The sequence below is a fragment of the Cyanistes caeruleus genome, chromosome 9 (assembly GCF_971803275.1).
Source record: "Cyanistes caeruleus chromosome 9, bCyaCae1.hap1.1, whole genome shotgun sequence".
NCBI lineage: Eukaryota > Metazoa > Chordata > Aves > Passeriformes > Paridae > Cyanistes > Cyanistes caeruleus.
This window is the reverse complement of record NC_141709.1, coordinates 19,812,241-19,822,727: the sequence shown is the minus strand read 5'-3', so window position 1 is coordinate 19,822,727 and position 10,487 is coordinate 19,812,241. Positions and strand designations below refer to the sequence as shown.

Genomic DNA, 10,487 nt, shown 5'->3' with positions numbered 1-10,487 from the left:
TTCATCTACGCAAGGTAAATTGGATTGAAACTTCACACTGTTTAAAAAGGAGAGCTGAGATTCTTGCTTACCTTTGAGTTCTAAATTAGCAGGCACATGATGAAGCTTCATGGACCTGAAGAAGCTGGTTCTGAGTTAATATGATGCCTATACTGTTGAATTCACTGGAGCCTTTTGTATCAGAAACCACATGTACACAGCCTCACATTGTGAGACAAGATTAATTTAGCTGTTGGCAAATTATGTGCCGTATAAGAAGGTTCTGTGAACGACTTGGATTGCAAATTCTACTGCTCAATTTTTACAATGCAAAATACCAGTAACATGAACTACTGGTTTCATCTGAACTTTACAGAAATGTGAATGACAGGCAGCCAAAATAAGGAGATAAATCATGGAAAACTAAACAACATAAGTACTACTGAGTCATATATTAAGGGCCTCAATATAAATAATAACATAGTAAACAGATATAAAGTTAATGGCAAAGGTTTTCGAGTTTCAGGCCCTCTAAAAAGGGGTGGCCTCTCAACAAAACGTGTGATTCTTAGATGTAATTATAGGGAGCAACACAGGGGTGACTACTGAGAATATTTCCATGTTTCAGTTTAATATGTTATTTTAATGTTTCTATAATCTCTCCACTCTTAGAAACAAAATTCCTGTTCTCTGTCTCTTTGAATTGTTTTAGCAATAGCTGAAGTGAAGCAAACTTCCCATGATCTACCTGCCTTAGAGAACAGAACCACTCTGGATAATAGAAGTAAATTATTGGTTTGGAAACTCAGTTTTTGGTACGCTTCCTACCTCTACCAATTCACTTGAAGCAAGTGTTCCTTATCATATCAGTGAAATGTAGAAAGATACTTTCTTGCTCTCTGTATTGCTGATGTTAACTTTTACCTTCCGTTTTATTCCACCTTAAGATTGTATTGGTTCCAGTCTTTATGTTCATGTGTTCACCTAGATCAAACAAATACCTTCACCAGTGCCTTTAGACACCCTTTACTAGCTGAAAACCACACCACATTTTGCTGCCTGCCCCAGTCCTTCCCCATATCTCTGCCATCAGAAGAGGCCAAACAAGCCTCCCCTAATGCACTACAAGTAAAGCCAGCCTGGTTAGCTCATATCCATGTTCATCACCAGGTGAAATGACTCTGGCTGCCTTAACTTAAACAGATTAGGTGATTTGTGATCCCTTTTGCTAATGGAGCAGTATGTTGGGTTCTTGGAAGACAGCAATAAGCGCTAGAAACAGTGCTTTCATCTCCCAGAGGAGCTTTCTTGTGGTCTCAGGTTTTCACAGCACTCCCATCCTTGAACCCAATCTTGTACCCCTCAACTTCTGTGTTTTTTCTACATATGTTCCCTTTATTTTTACTTTAGCTGCCAGAACTAAAGATATATTTTGACATTTTAAATTAGTCTTCTCTGTTCAGCTTGCTCTACCTGTCTTTATTAATTAAACTTGGGTCTTCATATTAGGGTCCTTCAGTTCATCTCTTCCAGTTTCAGCTCTTACTTTCCATTTGCCTTCATTATACTTTGCCATCCTTGAACTGCACTGAACTCTTCCTCGTTTCACATCTTCCCATACAATATTCAGATCTACTATTCCTCTGTCTAATTTTACCATGGCTGATGTGAAAATCATCTTTGCTAGAGAAGCAGCAGTGAGAAGACAGACTCTTTCCTCTCTTTGCCACATTCATTCTTGCTCTTACATAAAATCCCAGCTGTAAAAGGGCATTCTCTTCTGTGATCGTAACTTCACATTCTTCTTTTTCCTGATGCTCTTCCCTTTGGAATACATTTTAATACATCCTCATCCATGGAAACGATACTGTTTATGTTTGCAATTTTTCAAATGTGCTTGGAGTTGGTGTTTTTCAAATGAACGGTGTATTAAGATTTAATCTGAACCTAGTCAGATAATATTGACCTGCAATGAAAAAGCTGTATGAATGAGATAGCAGCAGACAGCTAAAAGTGCTGAATGCCAATTGCTGACTGAAAAATGATACCCAGAATTTGGTGGTGGAGAGTAGATGGGACATTTATGAATGGAAAAGCTTTCTGATTCCTTAAATATTGTGATTTTTTTTTTTTAAAAGTTTCTCTGTTTTTTCCAACATTTGCCAAAACTTGCCTGTGCCTGTAGGGTGGTACAGCTGCAAGCTTGCAGGAGCTGCTTATCCCTCTGTAGGCTACCACATGCTGATATCAGCTCTGAGGCCTCTCTGTTTTGCCACAGTAGACTTCCCCAAAATTAAAACAAAGAACTGAATCCAAGACCATGGATTCCTGATGCATCTCTGAGTGCTCATTTCAGCTATATTTCCCACTGTTCACTGTTAGCAGTCATCAGGAAAAAAGTATTTTGGTTCCAAAATCAGGATCTCCTGAAACAAATCCCGAGGTGTTACAGTATTGCCACATTGTGTTAGGGCCACAATGAGCTGGCTGTTGCCCAAAGCAGCTTTTAATCCAGGTCATGTATATGGAAGATAGGCAAGGGAAGCTGATTCTGCATATATCTGAGTTGCCTGGGTTAAATGTGGTGAATTATTGTAGCAAATTCATTCTAAACCTTCCCCTTCAGTTTTTCACAAATTCCAAATGTGGATGTTGCTCTAAATGAAAAGAAACAATTAAAATGCCTTTCTGAATGCATTTGAAATGAAATAAGTTATTGTAATTTCCCTGGGCAAGCCAACTCTTTGGAGGGGGCAAAAGTTGCAAATGGAAAAACAAACAAACAAATGAGTGAGTAACTGGGATGTGCTGCCAGAGAATCAGAAACAAGCCTGGTAGAAGGGGGAGGGAAAGGCTCTGCCCTGGGACAACTTGTAGAAACCAGAATGTGGGAGAGAGTTGAAATGAACAGGAGAAAAAAAAAAACTTCCACTGTTTTGTTTTTGGTTTTTTGTTTTGTTTTGTTTTTAATCCAGATAATCAGGTTACCAGGACCCATGATGCTGCTATGAAAGACGTCTGACTTCAAGGCTTTTGAAAAAGAAAATAGGGATTTCCAGTTTTGTTGTTCGAATTTTTCCTTTACAGGGGTTCCTTTAGCCACACAACTAAGAGGTGGGTCCCTTGGTTTCAACTGTAAAGGGGAAGACTGAATGATGGTGCCAGATGTCCCAAGTTAATAGAGAGTGAGAAAAGCCTGACTGCCAGCTGCCTTTCTTGCCTTCCAAATCTCAGACCAGTGAGAAATCGAGACATGGTTTCTGCAGGTACGCAGCCTGCTTCACCTCCCATGAACTGGGGAAGGGAAGAGTGCTGCAGAGCCGCTGATTGTCTGCTCTCTGAAGACTTCCTGTTAGGGAGAATCCTCTACTGTCCATTTAGGGTAGTATTAGAGCTGCTCAGAGCTGCTGAGGCATGCAGAGGAGCTGCAGATGGGGCTGAGAGTACAGCTTGATACTTCCCTGTTCAGCCACCAGTTACAGCATTATCAGATGCTCACTAGAGGTGGGTACCAAGACTCCTAGGACGGCTGAAGGCAAAGCAGGAGGTCTGCTTTTAATGAAAAGGTAGTTTATGCACAGCATTTTTCTTATTATAATGATAAAATGGATATGAAACAGTTACACTCCAGACCCTTACATTTTTTTTAGTGCTATTTATTTTTTTTCAGAACATTGAAAACAAAAAAAGCAAAAAGAGGGAGGGGAAAAAAAAAGGAAAAAGAAAACTTCCTTCAGACAACAATCACCTTTTGAGTTAAATTCTCATGCTTGGTCTTAGCCCAGAGGGATTTGTCTTGAGTGAAGTTTGAAGAAAATCCTTTCAGCAGTTTCTGAGTTACTTAAATGTAACCATGGAGGTTTGGATTCAGATGCATTTTTTTACTTATATAACTCAAAAATAGCTTTGCTTTAAAACTTTTAAATTAACCCTCCTTAACTTTTCAACTTGTCACCTATCCTACTGTATAGCTTATAAAATTTTAAAGCTAATAGTATAACAAACTCAAATAATGATACTGCAGATGTTCAAATGAATCTTGGGAGAAATAAATTATAGGGGTTACAGTGGGTTGTTACTGAAGAAAGAGCAGCTGCATGCCTTAAACCATGTGTTCTTTCTGGTCTGAAAAAGGCCCAATTTTTTCTGCTATTAAGCATAAGTGGCTTTGGGTGTGGATTTTAATACTCAGTTACACATACAAAATTAAGCATGTAAGTTCTGTTCCTCTTTTTCCTCCTGATAGCCCTGATTTAGACTTGTCAAAACATTCTCTTAAATTTTCCTGCTCTCTTTTTAACACTGATCCAATCAACAGGACTCTTAAATGTCTCCTAAATATTTATGGACTTCAAAGTCACTGAAATGCTCTGTGATTCTCTTACTGTTATTATTTTATTGCCAGAAGATCGAGGCAATGAGAGGTGAAGTGTCTTGGTAAGTAATGTTTTTTTCCATTTTCTTTGTCCAATCCTCCTCTTGCTCTCTGGTGTTTCTTCCTCTTTGTCTTCTTTCCAACATTTCTGCCTCACTTACTAGTCCCATTCTCACTGTCTCCTATCTATCTTTCAACCATCTTTCTCTATTTACTCTTCTCCAACAATTGCACTGAAGAGAGCTCGTGATAGAAATTATTTTTACTTTGGCAGCAGCTTTTTACCTTTATTTTTTTCCTGAATGTCTGGGATGGGTCTAGGCAGCTCTCCCCACTTTCATCATCTCTCTTCACATCCCTCGTGACCCTGAGCCCTAGTCAGCAATCTGATGTCTGCCATGAGAGTACATCCCATGATCCAAAGCCACAATCAGACTAAGGTGTTGTAACACTGTGTGTTGCTTTACCTACTTACCACGCTTGCTCTGCCGCTTTCTAGGAATTGCACACCTGTGCCAGGTTTTTCTCACAGAATAATAATGACAGCACTGTCGCCTTTTGCACGTCTCTCCTCCTTGCTCCTGTGCCCATCTTCCTCTCCTAAGCTTTGTGGTTCAGTCTCCTGGCTGGTGCAGTTTAGCCAGGATATGGGAGATTTGTATTTAGGCTCTGCCTGAGGCAATTCGAACTTTAATCTCTTGGCCCCTGAATTTGCACCCTACCCAAGAGATCACCAGCTCTTCTGTGAGGAGGGTGACCTGAGTCCTTTCTTTGAGCAGGAAAGCTTGAGCTTGACTTTTCAGTCTTGTAGTGGAGACACTCACCTGGGTGGGGAAACCACGTCTGCCAGGGCCTGCCCCAGTCAATACTTAAAACCAAGTACGGAGGTATTCCCTGGAAGACAGTAGCAAAGCCCAGGTTTCTTGCTTTCAGTAGTGCTCTGAGAGCAAGCACACAGAACGATCAATTCAATCCATTTAATTATTCCATACGAGCTGGAACAGCTCCAACAGGATGGACTGGAGAAAGACCCTGCTCAACAAGATCCTTTTAGAACTGCGCTGATCTCACTTGGCTGCCATGGGTCAGCTCCCTCATACTCCAGAGCAGCCTGCCTCAGCACCACTGCCTTGATATGAGACTGGGTAGTGAGGACATGTGCAGAGACTGGAGGGGAGGGAAATGAGCTCCTGAACATAAACTTGTTATCCATGGTGGCAGGTTTGGAGTTGCAGCTGAAACAAACACCTGCCAGTGCTGCCTCAGTTACCATTCTGGACAGGAGTGGCAGCAAATACGTGGTGGAGGGAAAAGAATTCTATTAAAAGACAGCACAGCACACTGGAGCACTACAAGGCAAATTGCTTTTAAAGGTGGAAATACAATAAAAATAGACTAAAGAGTCTTAAAATACAAAATCAATGCCAAAACAGAGAAAGCCAGAATGACTTCCAGATCTCAGCTATAGGCAGTTGTCCCCCAACATAAGCCAGATACTGTCAGTGTGTGGGAGACATCCAGGAATTTTCTCTCCTGCAGAAATATTAGGGACATTATATGTTTTAACTGTAATGGAAAACTAGAGCTCTAGTACTCAGTTCCAAAGGAGGGCACTAACCCATTTGGAAGGGATGTGGTACAGGGTGTGTGTGTGTGTGTGTGGCTGCTCCTTTTCTCCTTGGGATTCTATAGCTTCCTTCATTCTTTGCTTCTCTCATATTACAGAAAGAAGGTAATTTTTCCTGGCCATTTACTAAAGCTCATTAAAGACTGAACAGAACAAACAATGCTATTCCTTAGAGACTACCATTCAAAGTCATTCTACAATTCTCTGTTCTAATACTTGAGACAAATTAATTATTCCTTAGTGAAAAGTGTATAATTCCTATTCTTCATTTTTGGGGTGGGGAGTGGGGAATAATAATAGGAAGTTTATATCTGAGTCAAAAGCTGTCTGAGCTGAAGGGAAATGAGAAAAAATGTGTGTTCCAAGAAGAGTAAAAGCAATTATTCTAATAATAATTCTAGGGATATTAATGTCCTTTTAAAGTAGATTGCTTTCAAATAAACACCAAAGTTGAAGGCATAGGAAAGGCTGGTTTATTTATTAATCATTCCAAAAGTGCATTTTTCTAAATGAACAAGTGCATGAGCAACTTCGCTGGCACATATTAAATTTAGTTAAACGGCAACTTGTAAATATCTAAAAACTTCTGTAACCAGAGACTAATTTGTTTAACGTGTAGAAAATGTTCTGTGGATGTGAGGAGCTACATATTAAACTTCAAAGCAAAATGCTCCAGAGATTACACCATCTTAAAGACTGCATATTGGAAAGGCCTTTATACATTAAACATAAAGGACTTTTAATTCTTTTCTATTTTGAATACTTGTCAATCTGTGTGACTCATGCTTAAGATTGTAAACTGTCATTTTAAGGTGTGATGTCCAAGTTGAGACCTGGACCATGATTTGCAAGGGGCTGGCTTTTCTCTTTCATCTCTATTAATTAATCCTGTTTCAGTTTGCCCAGCGTACACTTCTGTTGACATCACCTTTTCCATATACTTTAAAGAGTCCCCAGAGAGATCTACTGCAGAACAAAAACTGGACAGAGAATACATTTGGAAACCATTTTATTTCTCAATTACCAACCAAAACGTATGGAAAAGATTTACACTCTATCTGATTTACACAATAATTATACTTTGAAAGCTTAGAAATAAATGTCTTGATCCCTGAAATCATTAGTTACTATACCAAATGTAATTGGTGTAAACTAATGAGTTTACTGGATGGCTGACCCTTAATTACTGATTATAGTTAAACTCTAGCCAATCAAAATTTCGTTTACTTATAAAAGTACAGCATAGTATTAACAAGCATTACATTTCCAAGCAAGCAGCCTTATGATTAGTTGTAGCACACAACTCAAGCCTGTTCAGGGCTATCAAAAGCAGCTTTTTAATAACAGGGCACTAAGCAACCATCATTCTCTTACCTCAGCTTCTATCAGACAAACAGAAAGAAACCACATAATTAATCATCTCATGCAATAGAAATAAAGCATCTGGGCCAGATCCAGGTGGGATATACACAGCCGCCTTAGTTCAAAGAGCTGCAAGAGGCTGGGGATCCGCCTTAGGATAACTGACATGGGGAATTCTGGCTCTCTTGGGGGAGCAGTATGGGGCATGGAAATGAAATACTGATTGATTGTGTGCAGTCCCATGTGATGTGGAGAAACCTACCAACAAAACAGGTTTAATAATTCCTTGAATTGAGGAGGATTTCTTGGGCAGATTCAGTATGTGGTGATAGGACTTTTGATTACTGTACTGGCAATCCCAAAAATCCAGAAGTCATAACTCCTCACTATTTATTAGATCAAATGGAGAATGATTTTTTAAAATAGAATACTAAATGAGAACAAATTATTTTCATTTGTCTCTGGTATATCTTGAAGAACTAATATATTGCCTAGCCAGGAAGACTCAAAATTCCTACTAAAAAAGTTTAAAGCAGATTTGTATTTAGACCACGATTCCAGAGTTGGGACTTTAAACAGGTACACTAAATATTTTAATAAAATAATAAGACTTTACAATGCTTGCAGTCACATCCTTAAAGGTACTTAAATTACTCCAGTGATTTAAAGATGTGGAAATTTTCCATCTCCTAGATCATTCCTGTGAATCCTAAACTTCAGATAGGAGATTGATACCAGAAGGCACAAGCAGAAGATCAGGTGCTATGGAGATTTAGTGTGAAGAATATGTATTTGCTGGAGCTCTACACTGACCAACTCTGCAGATGACCCAACAGACCTCACAGCTGCAAGGGTTAATTCTGTCACAATTACAGGTCTCTCCTATTTTGTTTTTCTCGATGATGTTCTCTCTGGGGCTTGCCCTTCATAAGGGGCTAGGCTCAGCAGAGGAAAAACCTTACCTAATGGCCCTTTGGAACAAGTACTGTAACATTTGCCCACTTATTAGTATGAACATTTTCTTAAAACTCAAAAATTGAAGAACGAATTAGTTCCCAGAGTATCTGCACATGGGTTAAAGTGAAATTTTTACTGAACTCCTGTTTGTGAGATGCGTCTGGGGTCAAGAAAAGGTTAAAGTTGTTTACTGCCTTCAAGCTCTGGTCTTACAAGTTAATTCAGAACTGTGCTTTGAGCAGCTACAGAGAGTAAGTCCTTGCAGCAGTGAATTGCTGGTTTGATGTCAAGGTCCGTGGGCCTTAATCATAAAATTAGTTTGTTTCTTAAGGAAACCCTGGCAGGGACTTTATGGTTATATAAAGTCATTATACTGTTTCAGAACACAACTTTAAAGATGCCTTGGAATGATCAGAGTTTGTGGGAAGGGATAATTTTTTTTATTATTTGTGGAATATCCTCAAGCTGTCATAGCTACAGCACTGCTACTTGGAATAGCTGTTCCACAGTTCAAAAGAAAAGACAAAGGATTTGTTGAAGCCTAAGTCAGGCAATTAGGGCATATCTGTCCAGAGAAAGCTCATTGAATTGAATGGATCCCATGTACTTCCTGACAACTGACTCCAGTTTTGTAGGAGCTGTATATTTGGGGCAATCAAGGTGTTCTATTACAATTCCACAAGAGCAGATAGAGGGCCTATGAAGCTCTACAAGCTCTGCTTTTCACTGTTCTCTGTTGGAGAATTCAGGGGTGAGCAATTTTGAAAGTCATGGAAAAGGAAAAAGGCATAGTTTCCAAAACTTAGAGATCCTGTGAATGTAAAGACAAAGGAAACACTAAACTACACAACTTTCCTGTCCACCCTCTGCACAGCAGTGCTGGTAAGATCAATGCTGCCATTTCTGTTTTGCTAATACTGAGACAGTACCCTCCAATGCAGAAGGGAGACAAGGAACCATTGATTTAGGAGGAGGAGAACACACTATAGGCAGGTTCACTCTCCCAGCCTGCTGTGCCTGTGGCATGGAGGAAAGGGAGGCCTTTGGAATGACTGGTGGAAAAAGCACCAAAGGGCCCCACTTTCCTCTTTTTCTGTGAACCCTGTATCACTGTTTCTGTGAAAGAAAGCATCAAGCCCCATCTTGTTCATGGAAATACAACATATTTTAAAGCCGTAGTTAATGGATAAACTGTTTTCTGATTGGATGAGCCACACAATAAATCTCTTCCCGAGCCAAGTGCAATGCGGCTTATTCAGTTACAGTGAAATGAGCCACTGTCACTTTGCTGCACTTGCATACATCAGGAAAAATGCTTCCATCTTCATCAGTCTCTTAGTGAAATAGAAATAAAACAATTTTAACAGAATGGTGTCACTGGATCTGTGGCACCTGTTTTAAAAATAAATCTCTTAGCTTTGTCTTCACTATTACTTTCAATAAATGTCCTAACATTGCCACAACATTTATCTAGCAGCAGGAAACCATTATCCTATGACAACAATCTATTCCATTAACATTAGCTCTTAATTGTAAGATTGTTTATAAGACAGCAAAAGCTACTGAATCATAGTAGAATGATAAAAAGAGTTATGGTCATGGAGTATAGTAGTCCCTCCAGTTATGAAAAACAACCTAAGAGTAGAAAGCTATATTTTTATATGAAAAATAATGTAATATTCTTATGCAATACAATGTTTTTAAATAATGGATTACATCAGGAAGGTAACTATTAAAGAGTTAATGTTAAAAACTGTTACTAAGAAACTCTCTTTGATAAATGGTATGGCTGAAAAACTAAATAGAAAGCTTAGAAACTCTCCCTCTTGCTTTTAGCAATGCTGCACTGAGCCAAACAGAGAAATCATAATAACAGAAACACATTTGTCTGGCAGAGTGAACAGAAGAAATGTTGCAGAATTGAGATACGAAGAACCTCAGTGCAGAATAGAAGGAGAACTGTCATTCTGATTGTTTGTCATTATTGTTTCATGTCCAGTTAAGTGAACTTAAAATGACAGTTGTGTCATAACTGCTGGCATCTATGTAAATTTCAAATCAAATATGATAGAGGCATTTCTGCCAGACACAAGTCACCAGGCTGCTCTTCCTCTTCATTTTTGTAACCCTCCATTTTCTCATGCCATTGCTGGTAGCCCTTAAATTAAAAAGACAACTTCAACAGGG

The 10,487-nt window shown here is 39.1% G+C and overlaps 1 long non-coding RNA gene across 1 annotated transcript; it reads left to right on the top strand.

Annotated features, from left to right (window-relative positions):
• The first annotated feature begins 4,997 nt into the window (after nt 1–4,997).
• Nucleotides 4,998–10,487, top strand: LOC147651656 (uncharacterized). Its single transcript, XR_015273663.1, has 2 exons — nt 4,998–8,218; nt 10,137–10,487. It is a non-coding gene; the product is annotated as an uncharacterized LOC147651656 (long non-coding RNA).